This window comes from Ovis canadensis, chromosome 8 (genome assembly GCF_042477335.2).
Source record: "Ovis canadensis isolate MfBH-ARS-UI-01 breed Bighorn chromosome 8, ARS-UI_OviCan_v2, whole genome shotgun sequence".
In the NCBI taxonomy this organism is placed as follows: Eukaryota; Metazoa; Chordata; class Mammalia; order Artiodactyla; family Bovidae; genus Ovis; species Ovis canadensis.
This window is the reverse complement of record NC_091252.1, coordinates 171685-192682: the sequence shown is the minus strand read 5'-3', so window position 1 is coordinate 192682 and position 20998 is coordinate 171685.

Genomic DNA, 20998 nt, shown 5'->3' with positions numbered 1-20998 from the left:
AGTCCTTGGCAGTGTGCAAGCCACCGGCCCCTAAGCCCTCCCCAAGGACGCCTGGGGCCTAAGTGCAAAGGCAAGGCAGGAGCGGAGCTGAGGCCAGGAAGGCGCCAGTGGCGTCTCCCAGCCTCGCGCAGCCTGCTCCTTCCTGGGCAGGAAGCCTAGCAGCGAGGCAAGTCTGGGCAAGGCTCGCCCAGGGCAGAGCAGCCTCGCGCCAGCAACTCTGCCAGAACGGGCCTCTGAGCAGAGCTGGAGCTCTGCCGTCCTGGAGGCGCACTCGGCTCCAGCCAAGTAGGGCTTGAGCCAAACGAGGCTGGGCTGCCTCTTCTTCCCTCGAGGAGGCTCGCTTCCCCGCCAGCTGTTCACTCGGCTTCCAGGTGGGGGCGCTCTGCGCCTCCTGCAGGTCTTGGCTCAGGGGCTGCTTGCCCTGAGCTGGGGCTGTGGGCGGGAGCCCAGGCACGCAGGGGCAGGCCCCAACCAGCTGCGCATGTCTCTGCTGGGGAGGAGAGCGCTAGGGAAGCTACGTGTGTGAGGCAGCTGCTGGGCGCCCAGGGAGTCAGCCTCCGGGTGTGCGGGGCTGCAGACCCCAGCCAGGGGCCCTGGGAGCCTGGTGCACTCCGTGCGGCGCTGAGCCTGGGCGGCCAAGCAACCGCTGGAGGAGCCCTGCACTGGCCCTTCCCTTTCCTCGCACAGAGCTCTTCCTGCTGGAGCCCTTGGCAGTGTGCAAGCCACCGGCCCCTAAGCCCTCCCCAAGGACGCCTGGGGCCTAGGTGCAAAGGCAAGGCAGGAGCGGAGCTGAGGCCAGGAAGGCGCCAGTGGCATCTCCCAGCATCGCGCAGCCTGCTCCTTCCTGGGCAGGAAGCCTAGCAGCGAGGCAAGTCTGGGCAAGGCTCTCCCAGGGCAGAGCAGCCTCGCGCCAGCAACTCTGCCAGATCGGGCCTCTGAGCAGAGCTGGAGTTCTGCCGTCCTGGAGGCGCACTCGGCTCCAGCCAAATAGGGCTTGAGCCAAACGAGGCTGGGCTGCCTCTTCTTCCCTCGAGGAGGCTCGCCTCCCCGCCAGCTGTTCACTCGGCTTCCAGGTGGGGGCGCTCTGCGCCTCCTGCTGGTCTTGGCTCAGGGGCTGCTTGCCCTACCTGGGGCTGTGGGTGGGAGCCCAGGCACGCAGGGGCAGGCCCCAACCAGCTGCACACGTCTCTGCTGGGGACGAGAGCGCTAGGGAAGCTACGTGTGTGAGGCAGCTGCTGGGCGCCCAGGGAGTCAGCCTCCGGGTGTGCGGGGCTGCAGACCCCAGCCAGGGGCCCTGGGAGCCTGGTGCACTCCGTGCGGCGCTGAGTCTGGGCGGCCAAGCAACCGCTGGAGGAGCCCTGCACTGGCCCTTCCCTTCCCTCGCACAGAGCTCTTCCTGCTGGAGCCCTTGGCAGTGTGCAAGCCACCGGCCCCTAAGCCCTCCCCAAGGACGCCTGGGGCCCTGGTGCAAAGGCAAGGCAGGAGCGGAGCTGATGCCAGGAAGGCGCCAGTGGCGTCTCCCAGCCTCGCGCAGCCTGCTCCTTCCTGGGCAGGAAGCCTAGCAGCGAGGCAAGTCTGGGCAAGGCTCGCCCAGGGCAGAGCAGCCTCGCGCCAGCAACTCTGCCAGAACGGGCCTCTGAGCAGAGCTGGAGCTCTGCCGTCCTGGAGGCGCACTCGGCTCCAGCCAAGTAGGGCTTGAGCCAAACGAGGCTGGGCTGCCTCTTCTTCCCTCGAGGAGGCTCGCCTCCCCGCCAGCTGTTCACTCGGCTTCCAGGTGGGGGCGCTCTGCGCCTCCTGCAGGTCTTGGCTCAGGGGCTGCTTGCCCTGAGCTGGGGCTGTGGGCGGGAGCCCAGGCACGCAGGGGCAGGCCCCAACCAGCTGCACACATCTCTGCTGGAGACGAGAGCGCTAGGGAAGCTACGTGTGTGAGGCAGCTGCTGGGCGCCCAGGGAGTCAGCCTCCGGGTGTGCGGGGCTGCAGACCCCAGCCAGGGGCCCTGGGAGCCTGGTGCACTCCGTGCGGTGCTGAGTCTGGGCGGCCAAGCAACCGCTGGAGGAGCCCTGCACTGGCCCTTCCCTTCCCTCGCACAGAGCTCTTCCTGCTGGAGCCCTTGGCAGTGTGCAAGCCACCGGCCCCTAAGCCCTCCCCAAGGACGCCTGGGGCCTAGGTGCAAAGGCAAGGCAGGAGCGGAGCTGAGGCCAGGAAGGCGCCAGTGGCGTCTCACAGCCTCGCGCAGCCTGCTCCTTCCTGGGCAGGAAGCCTAGCAGCGAGGCATTCTGGCCAAGGCTCGCCCAGGGCAGAGCAGCCTCGCGCCAGCAACTCTGCCAGATCGGGCCTCTGAGCAGAGCTGGAGCTCTGCCGTCCTGGAGGCGCACTCGGCTCCAGCCAAGTAGGGCTTGAGCCAAACGAGGCTGGGCTGCCTCTTCTTCCCTCGAGGAGGCTCGCCTCCCCGCCAGCTGTTCACTCGGCTTCCAGGTGGGGGCGCTCTGCGCCTCCTGCAGGTCTTGGCTCAGGGGCTGCTTGCCCTGAGCTGGGGCTGTGGGCGGGAGCCCAGGCACACAGGGGCAGGCCCCAACCAGCTGCACACGTCTCTGCTGGGGAGGAGAGCGCTAGGGAAGCTACGTGTGTGAGGCAGCAGCTGGGCGCCCAGGGAGTCAGCCTCCGTGTGTGCGGGGCTGCAGACCCCAGCCAGGGGCCCTGGGAGCCTGGTGCACTCCGTGCGGCGCTGAGCCTGGGCTGCCAAGCAACCGCTGGAGGAGCCCTGCACTGGCCCTTCCCTTCCCTCGCACAGAGCTCTTCCTGCTGGAGCCCTTGGCAGTGTGCAAGCCCCTGGCCCCTAAGTCCTCCCCAAGGAGGCCTGGGGCCTAGGTGCAAAGGCAAGGCAGGAGCGGAGCTGAGGCCAGGAAGGCGCCAGTGGCGTCTCCCAGCCTCGCGCAGCCTGCTCCTTCCTGGGCAGGAAGCCTAGCAGCGAGGCAAGTCTGGGCAAGGCTCGCCCAGGGCAGAGCAGCCTCGCGCCAGCAACTTTGCCAGAACGGGCCTCTCAGCAGAGCTGGAGCTCTGCCGTCCTGGAGGCGCACTCGGCTCCAGCCAAGTAGGGCTTGAGCCAAACGAGGCTGGGCTGCCTCTTCTTCCCTCGAGGAGGCTCGCCTCCCCGCCAGCTGTTCACTCGGCTTCCAGGTGGGGGCGCTCTGCGCCTCCTGCAGGTCTTGGCTCAGGGGCTGCTTGCCCTGAGCTGGGGCTGTGGGCGGGAGCCCAGGCACGCAGGGGCAGGCCCCAACCAGCTGCACACGTCTCTGCTGGGGAGGAGAGCGCTAGGGAAGCTACGTGTGTGAGGCAGCTGCTGGGCGCCCAGGGAGTCAGCCTCCGGATGTGCGGGGCTGCAGACCCCAGCCAGGGGCCCTGGGAGCCTGGTGCACTCCGTGCGGCGCTGAGCCTGGGCGGCCAAGCAACCGCTGGTGGCCCCCTGCACTGAACCTTCCCTTCCCTCGCCCAGAGCTCTTCCTGCTGGAGCCCTTGGCAGTGTGCAAGCCACCGGCCCCTAAGCCCTCCCCAAGGACGCCTGGGGCCTAGGTGCAAAGGCAAGGCAGGAGCGGAGCTGAGGCCAGGAAGGCGCCAGTGGCGTCTCCCAGCCTCGTGCAGCCTGCTCCTTCCTGGGCAGGAAGCCTAGCAGCGAGGCAAGTCTGGCCAAGGCTCGCCCAGGGCAGAGCAGCCTCGCGCCAGCAACTCTGCCAGAACGGGCCTCTGAGCAGAGCTGGAGCTCTGCCGTCCTGGAGGCACACTCGGCTCCAGCCAAGTAGGGCTTGAGCCAAACGAGGCTGGGCTGCCTCTTCTTCCCTCGAGGAGGCTCGCCTCCCCGCCAGCTGTTCACTTGGCTTCCAGGTGGGGGCGCTCTGCGCCTTCTGCAGGTCTTGGCTCAGGGGCTGCTTGCCCTGAGCTGGGGCTGTGGGTGGGAGCCCAGGCACGCAGGGCCAGGCCCCAACCAGCTGCACACGTCTCTGCTGGGGAGGAGAGCGCTAGGGAAGCTACGTGTGTGAGGCAGCTGCTGGGCGCCCAGGGAGTCAGCCTCCGGGTGTGCGGGGCTGCAGACCCCAGCCAGGGGCCATGGAAGCCTGGTGCACTCCGTGCGGCGCTGAGCCTGGGCGGCCAAGCAACCGCTGGAGGAGCCCTGCACTGGCCCTTCCCTTCCCTCGCACAGAGCTCTTCCTGCTGGAGCCCTTGGCAGTGTGCAAGCCACCGGCCCCTAAGCCCTCCCCAAGGACGCCTGGGGCCTAGGTGCAAAGGCAAGGCAGGAGCGGAGCTGAGGCCAGGAAGGCGCCAGTGGCGTCTCCCAGCCTCGCGCAGCCTGCTCCTTCCTGGGCAGGAAGCCTAGCAGCGAGGGAAGTCTGGGCAAGGCTCGCCCAGGGCAGAGCAGCCTCGCGCCAGCAACTCTGCCAGAACGGGCCTCTGAGCAGAGCTGGAGCTCTGCCGTCCTGGAGGCGCACTCGGCTCCAGCCAAGTAGGGCTTGAGCCAAACGAGGCTGGGCTGCCTCTTCTTCCCTCGAGGAGGCTCGCCTCCCCGCCAGCTGTTCACTCGGCTTCCAGGTGGGGGCGCTCTGCGCCTCCTGCAGGTCTTGGCTCAGGGGCTGCTTGCCCTGAGCTGGGGCTGTGGGCGGGAGCCCAGGCACACAGGGGCAGGCCCCAACCAGCTGCACACGTCTCTGCTGGGGAGGAGAGCGCTAGGGAAGCTACGTGTGTGAGGCAGCAGCTGGGCGCCCAGGGAGTCAGCCTCCGTGTGTGCGGGGCTGCAGACCCCAGCCAGGGGCCCTGGGAGCCTGGTGCACTCCGTGCGGCGCTGAGCCTGGGCTGCCAAGCAACCGCTGGAGGAGCCCTGCACTGGCCCTTCCCTTCCCTCGCACAGAGCTCTTCCTGCTGGAGCCCTTGGCAGTGTGCAAGCCCCTGGCCCCTAAGTCCTCCCCAAGGAGGCCTGGGGCCTAGGTGCAAAGGCAAGGCAGGAGCGGAGCTGAGGCCAGGAAGGCGCCAGTGGCGTCTCCCAGCCTCGCGCAGCCTGCTCCTTCCTGGGCAGGAAGCCTAGCAGCGAGGCAAGTCTGGGCAAGGCTCGCCCAGGGCAGAGCAGCCTCGCGCCAGCAACTCTGCCAGAACGGGCCTCTCAGCAGAGCTGGAGCTCTGCCGTCCTGGAGGCGCACTTGGCTCCAGCCAAGTAGGGCTTGAGCCAAACGAGGCTGGGCTGCCTCTTCTTCCCTCGAGGAGGCTCGCCTCCCCGCCAGCTGTTCACTCGGCTTCCAGGTGGGGGCGCTCTGCGCCTCCTGCAGGTCTTGGCTCAGGGGCTGCTTGCCCTGAGCTGGGGCTGTGGGCGGGAGCCCAGGCACGCAGGGGCAGGCCCCAACCAGCTGCACACGTCTCTGCTGGGGAGGAGAGCGCTAGGGAAGCTACGTGTGTGAGGCAGCTGCTGGGCGCCCAGGGAGTCAGCCTCCGGATGTGCGGGGCTGCAGACCCCAGCCAGGGGCCCTGGGAGCCTGGTGCACTCCGTGCGGCGCTGAGCCTGGGCGGCCAAGCAACCGCTGGTGGCCCCCTGCACTGAACCTTCCCTTCCCTCGCCCAGAGCTCTTCCTGCTGGAGCCCTTGGCAGTGTGCAAGCCACCGGCCCCTAAGCCCTCCCCAAGGACGCCTGGGGCCTAGGTGCAAAGGCAAGGCAGGAGCGGAGCTGAGGCCAGGAAGGCGCCAGTGGCGTCTCCCAGCCTCGTGCAGCCTGCTCCTTCCTGGGCAGGAAGCCTAGCAGCGAGGCAAGTCTGGCCAAGGCTCGCCCAGGGCAGAGCAGCCTCGCGCCAGCAACTCTGCCAGAACGGGCCTCTGAGCAGAGCTGGAGCTCTGCCGTCCTGGAGGCACACTCGGCTCCAGCCAAGTAGGGCTTGAGCCAAACGAGGCTGGGCTGCCTCTTCTTCCCTCGAGGAGGCTCGCCTCCCCGCCAGCTGTTCACTTGGCTTCCAGGTGGGGGCGCTCTGCGCCTTCTGCAGGTCTTGGCTCAGGGGCTGCTTGCCCTGAGCTGGGGCTGTGGGTGGGAGCCCAGGCACGCAGGGCCAGGCCCCAACCAGCTGCACACGTCTCTGCTGGGGAGGAGAGCGCTAGGGAAGCTACGTGTGTGAGGCAGCTGCTGGGCGCCCAGGGAGTCAGCCTCCGGGTGTGCGGGGCTGCAGACCCCAGCCAGGGGCCATGGAAGCCTGGTGCACTCCGTGCGGCGCTGAGCCTGGGCGGCCAAGCAACCGCTGGAGGAGCCCTGCACTGGCCCTTCCCTTCCCTCGCACAGAGCTCTTCCTGCTGGAGCCCTTGGCAGTGTGCAAGCCACCGGCCCCTAAGCCCTCCCCAAGGACGCCTGGGGCCTAGGTGCAAAGGCAAGGCAGGAGCGGAGCTGAGGCCAGGAAGGCGCCAGTGGCGTCTCCCAGCCTCGCGCAGCCTGCTCCTTCCTGGGCAGGAAGCCTAGCAGCGAGGGAAGTCTGGGCAAGGCTCGCCCAGGGCAGAGCAGCCTCGCGCCAGCAACTCTGCCAGAACGGGCCTCTGAGCAGAGCTGGAGCTCTGCCGTCCTGGAGGCGCACTCGGCTCCAGCCAAGTAGGGCTTGAGCCAAACGAGGCTGGGCTGCCTCTTCTTCCCTCGAGGAGGCTCGCCTCCCCGCCAGCTGTTCACTCGGCTTCCAGGTGGGGGCGCTCTGCGCCTCCTGCTGGTCTTGGCTCAGGGGCTGCTTGCCCTGAGCTGGGGCTGTGGGCGGGAGCCCAGGCACGCAGGGGCAGGCCCCAACCAGCTGCACACATCTCTGCTGGAGACGAGAGCGCTAGGGAAGCTACATGTGTGAGGCAGCTGCTGGGCGCCCAGGGAGTCAGCCTCCGGGTGTGCGGGGCTGCAGACCCCAGCCCGGGGCCCTGGGAGCCTGGTGCACTCCGTGCGGTGCTGAGTCTGGGCGGCCAAGCAACCGCTGGAGGAGCCCTGCACTGGCCCTTCCCTTCCCTCGCACAGAGCTCTTCCTGCTGGAGCCCTTGGCAGTGTGCAAGCCACCGGCCCCTAAGCCCTCCCCAAGGACGCCTGGGGCCTAAGTGCAAAGGCAAGGCAGGAGCAGAGCTGAGGCCAGGAAGGCGCCAGTGGCATCTCCCAGCCTCGCGCAGCCTGCTCCTTCCTGGGCAGGAAGCCTAGCAGCGAGGCAAGTCTGGGCAAGGCTCGCCCAGGGCAGAGCAGCCTCGCGCCAGCAACTCTGCCAGATCGGGCCTCTGAGCAGAGCTGGAGTTCTGCCGTCCTGGAGGCGCACTCGGCTCCAGCCAAATAGGGCTTGAGCCAAACGAGGCTGGGCTGCCTCTTCTTCCCTCGAGGAGGCTCGCCTCCCCGCCAGCTGTTCACTCGGCTTCCAGGTGGGGGCGCTCTGTGCCTCCTGCAGGTCTTGGCTCAGGGGCTGCTTGCCCTGACCTGGGGCTGTGGGTGGGAGCCCAGGCACGCAGGGGCAGGCCCCAACCAGCTGCACACGTCTCTGCTGGGGACGAGAGCGCTAGGGAAGCTACGTGTGTGAGGCAGCTGCTGGGCGCCCAGGGAGTCAGCCTCCGGGTGTGCGGGGCTGCAGACCCCAGCCAGGGGCCCTGGGAGCCTGGTGCACTCCGTGCGGCGCTGAGTCTGGGCGGCCAAGCAACCGCTGGAGGAGCCCTGCACTGGCCCTTCCCTTCCCTCGCACAGAGCTCTTCCTGCTGGAGCCCTTGGCACTCTGCAAGCCACCGGCCCCTAAGCCCTCCCCAAGGACGCCTGGGGCCTAGGTGCAAAGGCAAGGCAGGAGCGGAGCTGAGGCCAGGAAGGCGCCAGTGGCGTCTCCCAGCCTCGCGCAGCCTGCTCCTTCCTGGGCAGGAAGCCTAGCAGCGAGGCAAGTCTGGGCAAGGCTCGCCCAGGGCAGAGCAGCCTCGCGCCAGCAACTCTGCCAGAACGGGCCTCTGAGCAGAGCTGGAGCTCTGCCGTCCTGGAGGCGCACTCGGCTCCAGCCAAGTAGGGCTTGAGCCAAACGAGGCTGGGCTGCCTCTTCTTCCCTCGAGGAGGCTCGCCTCCCCCCCAGCTGTTCACTCGGCTTCCAGGTGGGGGCGCTCTGCGCCTCCTGCAGGTCTTGGCTCAGGGGCTGCTTGCCCTGAGCTGGGGCTGTGGGCGGGAGCCCAGGCACGCAGGGGCAGGCCCCAACCAGCTGCACACATCTCTGCTGGCGGCGAGAGCGCTAGGGAAGCTACGTGTGTGAGGCAGCTGCTGGGCGCCCAGGGAGTCAGCCTCCGGGTGTGCGGGACTGCAGACCCCAGCCAGGGGCCCTGGGAGCCTGGTGCACTCCGTGCGGTGCTGAGTCTGGGCGGCCAAGCAACCGCTGGAGGAGCCCTGCACTGGCCCTTCCCTTCCCTCGCACAGAGCTCTTCCTGCTGGAGCCCTTGGCAGTGTGCAAGCCACCGGCCCCTAAGCCCTCCCCAAGGACGCCTGGGGCCTAGGTGCAAAGGCAAGGCAGGAGCGGAGCTGAGGCCAGGAAGGCGCCAGTGGCGTCTCCCAGCCTCGCGCAGCCTGCTACTTCCTGGGCAGGAAGCCTAGCAGCGAGGCAAGTCTGGGCAAGGCTCGCCCAGGGCAGAGCAGCCTCGCGCCAGCAACTCTGCCAGAACGGGCCTCTGAGCAGAGCTGGAGCTCTGCCGTCCTGGAGGCGCACTCGGCTCCAGCCAAGTAGGGCTTGAGCCAAACGAGGCTGGGCTGCCTCTTCTTCTCTCGAGGAGGCTCGCCTCCCCGCCAGCTGTTCACTCGGCTTCCAGGTGGGGGCGCTCTGCGCCTCCTGCAGGTCTTGGCTCAGGGGCTGCTTGCCCTGAGCTGGGGCTGTGGGCGGGAGCCCAGGCACGCAGGGGCAGGCCCCAACCAGCTGCACACATCTCTGCTGGAGACGAGAGCGCTAGGGAAGCTACGTGTGTGAGGCAGCTGCTGGGCGCCCAGGGAGTCAGCCTCCGGGTGTGCGGGGCTGCAGACCCCAGCCAGGGGCCCTGGGAGCCTGGTGCACTTCGTGCGGTGCTGAGCCTGGGCGGCCAAGCAACCGCTGGAGGAGCCCTGCACTGGCCCTTCCCTTCCCTCGCACAGAGCTCTTCCTGCTGGAGTCCTTGGCAGTGTGCAAGCCACCGGCCCCTAAGCCCTCCCCAAGGACGCCTGGGGCCTAAGTGCAAAGGCAAGGCAGGAGCGGAGCTGAGGCCAGGAAGGCGCCAGTGGCGTCTCCCAGCCTCGCGCAGCCTGCTCCTTCCTGGGCAGGAAGCCTAGCAGCGAGGCAAGTCTGGGCAAGGCTCGCCCAGGGCAGAGCAGCCTCGCGCCAGCAACTCTGCCAGAACGGGCCTCTGAGCAGAGCTGGAGCTCTGCCGTCCTGGAGGCGCACTCGGCTCCAGCCAAGTAGGGCTTGAGCCAAACGAGGCTGGGCTGCCTCTTCTTCCCTCGAGGAGGCTCGCCTCCCCGCCAGCTGTTCACTCGGCTTCCAGGTGGGGGCGCTCTGCGCCTCCTGCAGGTCTTGGCTCAGGGGCTGCTTGCCCTGAGCTGGGGCTGTGGGTGGGAGCCCAGGCACGCAGGGGCAGGCCCCAACCAGCTGCGCACGTCTCTGCTGGGGAGGAGAGTGCTAGGGAAGCTACGTGTGTGAGGCAGCTGCTGGGCGCCCAGGGAGTCAACCTCCGGGTGTGCGGGGCTGCAGACCCCAGCCAGGGGCCCTGGGAGCCTGGTGCACTCCGTCCGGCGCTGAGCCTGGGCGGCCAAGCAACCGCTGGAGGAGCCCTGCACTGGCCCTTCCCTTCCCTCGCACAGAGCTCTTCCTGCTGGAGCCCTTGGCAGTGTGCAAGCCACCGGCCCCTAAGCCCTCCCCAAGGACGCCTGGGGCCTAGGTGCAAAGGCAAGGCAGGAGCGGAGCTGAGGCCAGGAAGGCGCCAGTGGCGTCTCCCAGCCTCGCGCAGCCTGCTCCTTCCTGGGCAGGAAGCCTAGCAGCGAGGCAAGTCTGGGCAAGGCTCGCCCAGGGCAGAGCAGCCTCGCGCCAGCAACTCTGCCAGAACGGGCCTCTGAGCAGAGCTGGAGCTCTGCCGTCCTGGAGGCGCACTCGGCTCCAGCCAAGTAGGGCTTGAGCCAAACGAGGCTGGGCTGCCTCTTCTTCCCTCGAGGAGGCTCGCCTCCCCGCCAGCTGTTCACTCGGCTTCCAGGTGGGGGCGCTCTGCGCCTCCTGCAGGTCTTGGCTCAGGGGCTGCTTGCCCTGAGCTGGGGCTGTGGGCGGGAGCCCAGGCACGCAGGGGCAGGCCCCAACCAGCTGCACACATCTCTGCTGGAGACGAGAGCGCTAGGGAAGCTACGTGTGTGAGGCAGCTGCTGGGCGCCCAGGGAGTCAGCCTCCGGGTGTGCGGGGCTGCAGACCCCAGCCAGGGGCCCTGGGAGCCTGGTGCACTTCGTGCGGTGCTGAGCCTGGGCGGCCAAGCAACCGCTGGAGGAGCCCTGCACTGGCCCTTCCCTTCCCTCGCACAGAGCTCTTCCTGCTGGAGTCCTTGGCAGTGTGCAAGCCACCGGCCCCTAAGCCCTCCCCAAGGACGCCTGGGGCCTAAGTGCAAAGGCAAGGCAGGAGCGGAGCTGAGGCCAGGAAGGCGCCAGTGGCGTCTCCCAGCCTCGCGCAGCCTGCTCCTTCCTGGGCAGGAAGCCTAGCAGCGAGGCAAGTCTGGGCAAGGCTCGCCCAGGGCAGAGCAGCCTCGCGCCAGCAACTCTGCCAGAACGGGCCTCTGAGCAGAGCTGGAGCTCTGCCGTCCTGGAGGCGCACTCGGCTCCAGCCAAGTAGGGCTTGAGCCAAACGAGGCTGGGCTGCCTCTTCTTCCCTCGAGGAGGCTCGCTTCCCCGCCAGCTGTTCACTCGGCTTCCAGGTGGGGGCGTTCTGCGCCTCCTGCAGGTCTTGGCTCAGGGGCTGCTTGCCCTGAGCTGGGGCTGTGGGCGGGAGCCCAGGCACGCAGGGGCAGGCCCCAACCAGCTGCGCATGTCTCTGCTGGGGAGGAGAGCGCTAGGGAAGCTACGTGTGTGAGGCAGCTGCTGGGCGCCCAGGGAGTCAGCCTCCGGGTGTGCGGGGCTGCAGACCCCAGCCAGGGGCCCTGGGAGCCTGGTGCACTCCGTGCGGCGCTGAGCCTGGGCGGCCAAGCAACCGCTGGAGGAGCCCTGCACTGGCCCTTCCCTTTCCTCGCACAGAGCTCTTCCTGCTGGAGCCCTTGGCAGTGTGCAAGCCACCGGCCCCTAAGCCCTCCCCAAGGACGCCTGGGGCCTAGGTGCAAAGGCAAGGCAGGAGCGGAGCTGAGGCCAGGAAGGCGCCAGTGGCATCTCCCAGCATCGCGCAGCCTGCTCCTTCCTGGGCAGGAAGCCTAGCAGCGAGGCAAGTCTGGGCAAGGCTCGCCCAGGGCAGAGCAGCCTCGCGCCAGCAACTCTGCCAGATCGGGCCTCTGAGCAGAGCTGGAGTTCTGCCGTCCTGGAGGCGCACTCGGCTCCAGCCAAATAGGGCTTGAGCCAAACGAGGCTGGGCTGCCTCTTCTTCCCTCGAGGAGGCTCGCCTCCCCGCCAGCTGTTCACTCGGCTTCCAGGTGGGGGCGCTCTGCGCCTCCTGCTGGTCTTGGCTCAGGGGCTGCTTGCCCTACCTGGGGCTGTGGGTGGGAGCCCAGGCACGCAGGGGCAGGCCCCAACCAGCTGCACACGTCTCTGCTGGGGACGAGAGCGCTAGGGAAGCTACGTGTGTGAGGCAGCTGCTGGGCGCCCAGGGAGTCAGCCTCCGGGTGTGCGGGGCTGCAGACCCCAGCCAGGGGCCCTGGGAGCCTGGTGCACTCCGTGCGGCGCTGAGTCTGGGCGGCCAAGCAACCGCTGGAGGAGCCCTGCACTGGCCCTTCCCTTCCCTCGCACAGAGCTCTTCCTGCTGGAGCCCTTGGCAGTGTGCAAGCCACCGGCCCCTAAGCCCTCCCCAAGGACGCCTGGGGCCTAGGTGCAAAGGCAAGGCAGGAGCGGAGCTGATGCCAGGAAGGCGCCAGTGGCGTCTCCCAGCCTCGCGCAGCCTGCTCCTTCCTGGGCAGGAAGCCTAGCAGCGAGGCAAGTCTGGGCAAGGCTCGCCCAGGGCAGAGCAGCCTCGCGCCAGCAACTCTGCCAGAACGGGCCTCTGAGCAGAGCTGGAGCTCTGCCGTCCTGGAGGCGCACTCGGCTCCAGCCAAGTAGGGCTTGAGCCAAACGAGGCTGGGCTGCCTCTTCTTCCCTCGAGGAGGCTCGCCTCCCCGCCAGCTGTTCACTCGGCTTCCAGGTGGGGGCGCTCTGCGCCTCCTCCAGGTCTTGGCTCAGGGGCTGCTTGCCCTGAGCTGGGGCTGTGGGCGGGAGCCCAGGCACGCAGGGGCAGGCCCCAACCAGCTGCACACATCTCTGCTGGAGACGAGAGCGCTAGGGAAGCTACGTGTGTGAGGCAGCTGCTGGGCGCCCAGGGAGTCAGCCTCCGGGTGTGCGGGGCTGCAGACCCCAGCCAGGGGCCCTGGGAGCCTGGTGCACTCCGTGCGGTGCTGAGTCTGGGCGGCCAAGCAACCGCTGGAGGAGCCCTGCACTGGCCCTTCCCTTCCCTCGCACAGAGCTCTTCCTGCTGGAGCCCTTGGCAGTGTGCAAGCCACCGGCCCCTAAGCCCTCCCCAAGGACGCCTGGGGCCTAGGTGCAAAGGCAAGGCAGGAGCGGAGCTGAGGCCAGGAAGGCGCCAGTGGCGTCTCACAGCCTCGCGCAGCCTGCTCCTTCCTGGGCAGGAAGCCTAGCAGCGAGGCATTCTGGCCAAGGCTCGCCCAGGGCAGAGCAGCCTCGCGCCAGCAACTCTGCCAGATCGGGCCTCTGAGCAGAGCTGGAGCTCTGCCGTCCTGGAGGCGCACTCGGCTCCAGCCAAGTAGGGCTTGAGCCAAACGAGGCTGGGCTGCCTCTTCCTCCCTCGAGGAGGCTCGCCTCCCCGCCAGCTGTTCACTCGGCTTCCAGGTGGGGGCGCTCTGCGCCTTCTTCAGGTCTTGGCTCAGGGGCTGCTTGCCCTGAGCTGGGGCTGTGCGCGGGAGCCCAGGCACGCAGGGGCAGGCCCCAACCAGCTGCACACGTCTCTGCTGGGGAGGAGAGCGCTAGGGAAGCTACGTGTGTGAGGCAGCTGCTGGGCGCCCAGGGAGTCAGCCTCCGGGTGTGCGGGGCTGCAGACCCCAGCCAGGGGCCCTAGGAGCCTGGTGCACTCCGTGCGGCGCTGAGCCTGGGCGGCCAAGCAACCGCTGGAGGAGCCCTGCACTGGCCCTTCCCTTCCCTCGCACAGAGCTCTTCCTGCTGGAGCCCTTGGCAGTGTGCAAGCCACCGGCCCCTAAGCCCTCCCCAAGGACTCCTGGGGCCTAGGTGCAAAGGCAAGGCAGGAGCGGAGCTGAGGCCAGGAAGGCGCCAGTGGCGTCTCCCAGCCTCGCGCAGCCTGCTCCTTCCTGGGCAGGAAGCCTAGCAGCGAGGCAAGTCTGGGCAAGGCTCGCCCAGGGCAGAGCAGCCTCGCGCCAGCAACTCTGCCAGAAAGGGCCTCTCAGCAGAGCTGGAGCTCTGCCGTCCTGGAGGCGCACTCGGCTCCAGCCAAGTAGGGCTTGAGCCAAACGAGGCTGGGCTGCCTCTTCTTCCCTCGAGGAGGCTCGCCTCCCCGCCAGCTGTTCACTCGGCTTCCAGGTGGGGGCGCTCTGCGCCTCCTGCAGGTCTTGGCTCAGGGGCTGCTTGCCCTGAGCTGGGGCTGTGGGCGGGAGCCCAGGCAAGCAGGGGCAGGCCCCAACCAGCTGCACACGTCTCTGCTGGGGAGGAGAGCGCTAGGGAAGCTACGTGTGTGAGGCAGCTGCTGGGCGCCCAGGGAGTCAGCCTCCGGGTGTGCGGGGCTGCAGACCCCAGCCAGGGGCCCTGGGAGCCTGGTGCACTCCGTGCGGCGCTGAGCCTGGGCGGCCAAGCAACCGCTGGAGGAGCCCTGCACTGACCCTTCCCTTCCCTCGCCCAGAGCTCTTCCTGCTGGAGCCCTTGGCAGTGTGCAAGCCACCGGCCCCTAAGCCCTCCCCAAGGACGCCTGGGGCCTAGGTGCAAAGGCAAGGCAGGAGCGGAGCTGAGGCCAGGAAGGCGCCAGTGGCGTCTCCCAGCCTCGTGCAGCCTGCTCCTTCCTGGGCAGGAAGCCTAGCAGCGAGGCAAGTCTGGGCAAGGCTCGCCCAGGGCAGAGCAGCCTCGCGCCAGCAACTCTGCCAGAACGGGCCTCTGAGCAGAGCTGGAGCTCTGCCGTCCTGGAGGCACACTCGGCTCCAGCCAAGTAGGGCTTGAGCCAAACGAGGCTGGGCTGCCTCTTCTTCCCTCGAGGAGGCTCGCCTCCCCGCCAGCTGTTCACTTGGCTTCCAGGTGGGGGCGCTCTGCGCCTTCTGCAGGTCTTGGCTCAGGGGCTGCTTGCCCTGAGCTGGGGCTGTGGGTGGGAGCCCAGGCACGCAGGGCCAGGCCCCAACCAGCTGCACACGTCTCTGCTGGGGAGGAGAGCGCTAGGGAAGCTACGTGTGTGAGGCAGCTGCTGGGCGCCCAGGGAGTCAGCCTCCGGGTGTGCGGGGCTGCAGACCCCAGCCAGGGGCCATGGAAGCCTGGTGCACTCCGTGCGGCGCTGAGCCTGGGCGGCCAAGCAACCGCTGGAGGAGCCCTGCACTGGCCCTTCCCTTCCCTCGCACAGAGCTCTTCCTGCTGGAGCCCTTGGCAGTGTGCAAGCCACCGGCCCCTAAGCCCTCCCCAAGGACGCCTGGGGCCTAGGTGCAAAGGCAAGGCAGGAGCGGAGCTGAGGCCAGGAAGGCGCCAGTGGCGTCTCCCAGCCTCGCGCAGCCTGCTCCTTCCTGGGCAGGAAGCCTAGCAGCGAGGGAAGTCTGGGCAAGGCTCGCCCAGGGCAGAGCAGCCTCGCGCCAGCAACTCTGCCAGAACGGGCCTCTCAGCAGAGCTGGAGCTCTGCCGTCCTGGAGGCGCACTCGGCTCCAGCCAAGTAGGGCTTGAGCCAAACGAGGCTGGGCTGCCTCTTCTTCCCTCGAGGAGGCTCGCCTCCCCGCCAGCTGTTCACTCGGCTTCCAGGTGGGGGCGCTCTGCGCCTCCTGCAGGTCTTGGCTCAGGGGCTGCTTGCCCTGAGCTGGGGCTGTGCGCGGGAGCCCAGGCACGCAGGGGCAGGCCCCAACCAGCTGCACACGTCTCTGCTGGGGAGGAGAGCGCTAGGGAAGCTACGTGTGTGAGGCAGCTGCTGGGCGCCCAGGGAGTCAGCCTCCGGGTGTGCGGGGCTGCAGACCCCAGCCAGGGGCCCTAGGAGCCTGGTGCACTCCGTGCGGCGCTGAGCCTGGGCGGCCAAGCAACCGCTGGAGGAGCCCTGCACTGGCCCTTCCCTTCCCTCGCACAGAGCTCTTCCTGCTGGAGCCCTTGGCAGTGTGCAAGCCACCGGCCCCTAAGCCCTCCCCAAGGACTCCTGGGGCCTAGGTGCAAAGGCAAGGCAGGAGCGGAGCTGAGGCCAGGAAGGCGCCAGTGGCGTCTCCCAGCCTCGCGCAGCCTGCTCCTTCCTGGGCAGGAAGCCTAGCAGCGAGGCAAGTCTGGGCAAGGCTCGCCCAGGGCAGAGCAGCCTCGCGCCAGCAACTCTGCCAGAAAGGGCCTCTCAGCAGAGCTGGAGCTCTGCCGTCCTGGAGGCGCACTCGGCTCCAGCCAAGTAGGGCTTGAGCCAAACGAGGCTGGGCTGCCTCTTCTTCCCTCGAGGAGGCTCGCCTCCCCGCCAGCTGTTCACTCGGCTTCCAGGTGGGGGCGCTCTGCGCCTCCTGCAGGTCTTGGCTCAGGGGCTGCTTGCCCTGAGCTGGGGCTGTGGGCGGGAGCCCAGGCACGCAGGGGCAGGCCCCAACCAGCTGCACACGTCTCTGCTGGGGAGGAGAGCGCTAGGGAAGCTACGTGTGTGAGGCAGCTGCTGGGCGCCCAGGGAGTCAGCCTCCGGGTGTGCGGGGCTGCAGACCCCAGCCAGGGGCCCTGGGAGCCTGGTGCACTCCGTGCGGCGCTGAGCCTGGGCGGCCAAGCAACCGCTGGAGGAGCCCTGCACTGACCCTTCCCTTCCCTCGCCCAGAGCTCTTCCTGCTGGAGCCCTTGGCAGTGTGCAAGCCACCGGCCCCTAAGCCCTCCCCAAGGACGCCTGGGGCCTAGGTGCAAAGGCAAGGCAGGAGCGGAGCTGAGGCCAGGAAGGCGCCAGTGGCGTCTCCCAGCCTCGTGCAGCCTGCTCCTTCCTGGGCAGGAAGCCTAGCAGCGAGGCAAGTCTGGGCAAGGCTCGCCCAGGGCAGAGCAGCCTCGCGCCAGCAACTCTGCCAGAACGGGCCTCTGAGCAGAGCTGGAGCTCTGCCGTCCTGGAGGCACACTCGGCTCCAGCCAAGTAGGGCTTGAGCCAAACGAGGCTGGGCTGCCTCTTCTTCCCTCGAGGAGGCTCGCCTCCCCGCCAGCTGTTCACTTGGCTTCCAGGTGGGGGCGCTCTGCGCCTCCTGCAGGTCTTGGCTCAGGGGCTGCTTGCCCTGAGCTGGGGCTGTGGGTGGGAGCCCAGGCACGCAGGGCCAGGCCCCAACCAGCTGCACACGTCTCTGCTGGGGAGGAGAGCGCTAGGGAAGCTACGTGTGTGAGGCAGCTGCTGGGCGCCCAGGGAGTCAGCCTCCGGGTGTGCGGGGCTGCAGACCCCAGCCAGGGGCCATGGAAGCCTGGTGCACTCCGTGCGGCGCTGAGCCTGGGCGGCCAAGCAACCGCTGGAGGAGCCCTGCACTGGCCCTTCCCTTCCCTCGCACAGAGCTCTTCCTGCTGGAGCCCTTGGCAGTGTGCAAGCCACCGGCCCCTAAGCCCTCCCCAAGGACGCCTGGGGCCTAGGTGCAAAGGCAAGGCAGGAGCGGAGCTGAGGCCAGGAAGGCGCCAGTGGCGTCTCCCAGCCTCGCGCAGCCTGCTCCTTCCTGGGCAGGAAGCCTAGCAGCGAGGGAAGTCTGGGCAAGGCTCGCCCAGGGCAGAGCAGCCTCGCGCCAGCAACTCTGCCAGAACGGGCCTCTGAGCAGAGCTGGAGCTCTGCCGTCCTGGAGGCGCACTCGGCTCCAGCCAAGTAGGGCTTGAGCCAAACGAGGCTGGGCTGCCTCTTCTTCCCTCGAGGAGGCTCGCCTCCCCGCCAGCTGTTCACTCGGCTTCCAGGTGGGGGCGCTCTGCGCCTCCTGCAGGTCTTGGCTCAGGGGCTGCTTGCCCTGAGCTGGGGCTGTGGGCGGGAGCCCAGGCACGCAGGGGCAGGCCCCAACCAGCTGCACACATCTCTGCTGGAGACGAGAGCGCTAGGGAAGCTACATGTGTGAGGCAGCTGCTGGGCGCCCAGGGAGTCAGCCTCCGGGTGTGCGGGGTTGCAGACCCCAGCCCGGGGCCCTGGGAGCCTGGTGCACTCCGTGCGGTGCTGAGTCTGGGCGGCCAAGCAACCGCTGGAGGAGCCCTGCACTGGCCCTTCCCTTCCCTCGCACAGAGCTCTTCCTGCTGGAGCCCTTGGCAGTGTGCAAGCCACCGGCCCCTAAGCCCTCCCCAAGGACGCCTGGGGCCTAAGTGCAAAGGCAAGGCAGGAGCGGAGCTGAGGCCAGGACGGCGCCAGTGGCATCTCCCAGCCTCGCGCAGCCTGCTCCTTCCTGGGCAGGAAGCCTAGCAGCGAGGCAAGTCTGGGCAAGGCTCGCCCAGGGCAGAGCAGCCTCGCGCCAGCAACTCTGCCAGATCGGGCCTCTGAGCAGAGCTGGAGTTCTGCCGTCCTGGAGGCGCACTCGGCTCCAGCCAAATAGGGCTTGAGCCAAACGAGGCTGGGCTGCCTCTTCTTCCCTCGAGGAGGCTCGCCTCCCCGCCAGCTGTTCACTCGGCTTCCAGGTGGGGGCGCTCTGCGCCTCCTGCAGGTCTTGGCTCAGGGGCTGCTTGCCCTGACCTGGGGCTGTGGGTGGGAGCCCAGGCACGCAGGGGCAGGCCCCAACCAGCTGCACACGTCTCTGCTGGGGACGAGAGCGCTAGGGAAGCTACGTGTGTGAGGCAGCTGCTGGGCGCCCAGGGAGTCAGCCTCCGGGTGTGCGGGGCTGCAGACCCCAGCCAGGGGCCCTGGGAGCCTGGTGCACTCCGTGCGGCGCTGAGTCTGGGCGGCCAAGCAACCGCTGGAGGAGCCCTGCACTGGCCCTTCCCTTCCCACGCACAGAGCTCTTCCTGCTGGAGCCCTTGGCAGTGTGCAAGCCACCGGCCCCTAAGCCCTCCCCAAGGACGCCTGGTGCCTAGGTGCAAAGGCAAGGCAGGAGCGGAGCTGAGGCCAGGAAGGCGCCAGTGGCGTCTCCCTGCCTCGCGCAGCCTGCTCCTTCCTGGGCAGGAAGCCTAGCAGCGAGGCAAGTCTGGGCAAGGCTCGCCCAGGGCAGAGCAGCCTCGCGCCAGCAACTCTGCCAGAACGGGCCTCTGAGCAGAGGTGGAGCTCTGCCGTCCTGGAGGCGCACTCGGCTCCAGCCAAGTAGGGCTTGAGCCAAACGAGGCTGGGCTGCCTCTTCTTCCCTCGAGGAGTCTCGCCTCCCCGCCAGCTGTTCACTCGGCTTCCAGGTGGGGGCGCTCTGCGCCTCCTGCAGGTCTTGGCTCAGGGGCTGCTTGCCCTGAGCTGGGGCTGTGGGCGGGAGCCCAGGCACGCAGGGGCAGGCCCCAACCAGCTGCACACATCTCTGCTGGAGACGAGAGCGCTAGGGAAGCTACGTGTGTGAGGCAGCTGCTGGGCGCCCAGGGAGTCAGCCTCCGGGTGTGCGGGGCTGCAGACCCCAGCCAGGGGCCCTGGGAGCCTGGTGCACTCCGTGCGGTGCTGAGTCTGGGCGGCCAAGCAACCGCTGGAGGAGCCCTGCACTGGCCCTTCCCTTCCCTCGCACAGAGCTCTTCCTGCTGGAGCCCTTGGCAGTGTGCAAGCCACCGGCCCCTAAGCCCTCCCCAAGGACGCCTGGGGCCTAGGTGCAAAGGCAAGGCAGGAGCGGAGCTGAGGCCAGGAAGGCGCCAGTGGCGTCTCACAGCCTCGCGCAGCCTGCTCCTTCCTGGGCAGGAAGCCTAGCAGCGAGGCATTCTGGCCAAGGCTCGCCCAGGGCAGAGCAGCCTCGCGCCAGCAACTCTGCCAGATCGGGCCTCTGAGCAGAGCTGGAGCTCTGCCGTCCTGGAGGCGCACTCGGCTCCAGCCAAGTAGGGCTTGAGCCAAACGAGGCTGGGCTGCCTCTTCTTCCCTCGAGGAGGCTCGCCTCCCCGCCAGCTGTTCACTCGGCTTCCAGGTGGGGGCGCTCTGCGCCTCCTGCAGGTCTTGGCTCAGGGGCTGCTTGCCCTGAGCTGGGGCTGTGGGCGGGAGCCCAGGCACACAGGGGCAGGCCCCAACCAGCTGCACACGTCTCTGCTGGGGAGGAGAGCGCTAGGGAAGCTACGTGTGTGAGGCAGCAGCTGGGCGCCCAGGGAGTCAGCCTCCGTGTGTGCGGGGCTGCAGACCACAGCCAGGGGCCCTGGGAGCCTGGTGCACTCCGTGCGGCGCTGAGCCTGGGCTGCCAAGCAACCGCTGGAGGAGCCCTGCACTGGCCCTTCCCTTCCCTCGCACAGAGCTCTTCCTGCTGGAGCCCTTGGCAGTGTGCAAGCCCCTGGCCCCTAAGTCCTCCCCAAGGAGGCCTGGGGCCTAGGTGCAAAGGCAAGGCAGGAGCGGAGCTGAGGCCAGGAAGGCGCCAGTGGCGTCTCCCAGCCTCGCGCAGCCTGCTCCTTCCTGGGCAGGAAGCCTAGCAGCGAGGCAAGTCTGGGCAAGGCTCGCCCAGGGCAGAGCAGCCTCGCGCCAGCAACTCTGCCAGAACGGGCCTCTCAGCAGAGCTGGAGCTCTGCCGTCCTGGAGGCGCACTTGGCTCCAGCCAAGTAGGGCTTGAGCCAAACGAGGCTGGGCTGCCTCTTCTTCCCTCGAGGAGGCTCGCCTCCCCGCCAGCTGTTCACTCGGCTTCCAGGTGGGGGCGCTCTGCGCCTTCTTCAGGTCTTGGCTCAGGGGCTGCTTGCCCTGAGCTGGGGCTGTGCGCGGGAGCCCAGGCACGCAGGGGCAGGCCCCAACCAGCTGCACACGTCTCTGCTGGGGAGGAGAGCGCTAGGGAAGCTACGTGTGTGAGGCAGCTGCTGGGCTCCCAGGGAGTCAGCCTCCAGGTGTGCGGGGCTGCAGACCCCAGCCAGGGGCCCTGGGAGCCTGGTGCACTCCGTGCGGCGCTGAGCCTGGGCGGCCAAGCAACCGCTGGAGGAGCCCTGCACTGGCCCTTCCCTTCCCTCGCACAGAGCTCTTCCTGCTAGAGCCCTTGGCAGTGTGCAAGCCACCGGCCCCTAAGCCCTCCCCAAGGACTCCTGGGGCCTAGGTGCAAAGGCAAGGCAGGAGCGGAGCTGAGGCCAGGAAGGCGCCAGTGGCGTCTCCCAGCCTCGCGCAGCCTGCTCCTTCCTGGGCAGGAAGCCTAGCAGCGAGGCAAGTCTGGGCAAGGCTCGCCCAGGGCAGAGCAGCCTCGCGCCAGCAACTCTGCCAGAAAGGGCCTCTCAGCAGAGCTGGAGCTCTGCCGTCCTGGAGGCGCACTCGGCTCCAGCCAAGTAGGGCTTGAGCCAAACGAGGCTGGGCTGCCTCTTCTTCCCTCGAGGAGGCTCGCCTCCCCGCCAGCTGTTCACTCGGCTTCCAGGTGGGGGCGCTCTGCGCCTCCTGCAGGTCTTGGCTCAGGGGCTGCTTGCCCTGAGCTGGGGCTGTGGGCGGGAGCCCAGGCACGCAGGGGCAGGCCCCAACCAGCTGCACACGTCTCTGCTGGGGAGGAGAGCGCTAGGGAAGCTACGTGTGTGAGGCAGCTGCTGGGCGCCCAGGGAGTCAGCCTCCGGGTGTGCGGGGCTGCAGACCCCAGCCAGGGGCCCTGGGAGCCTGGTGCACTCCGTGCGGCGCTGAGCCTGGGCGGCCAAGCAACC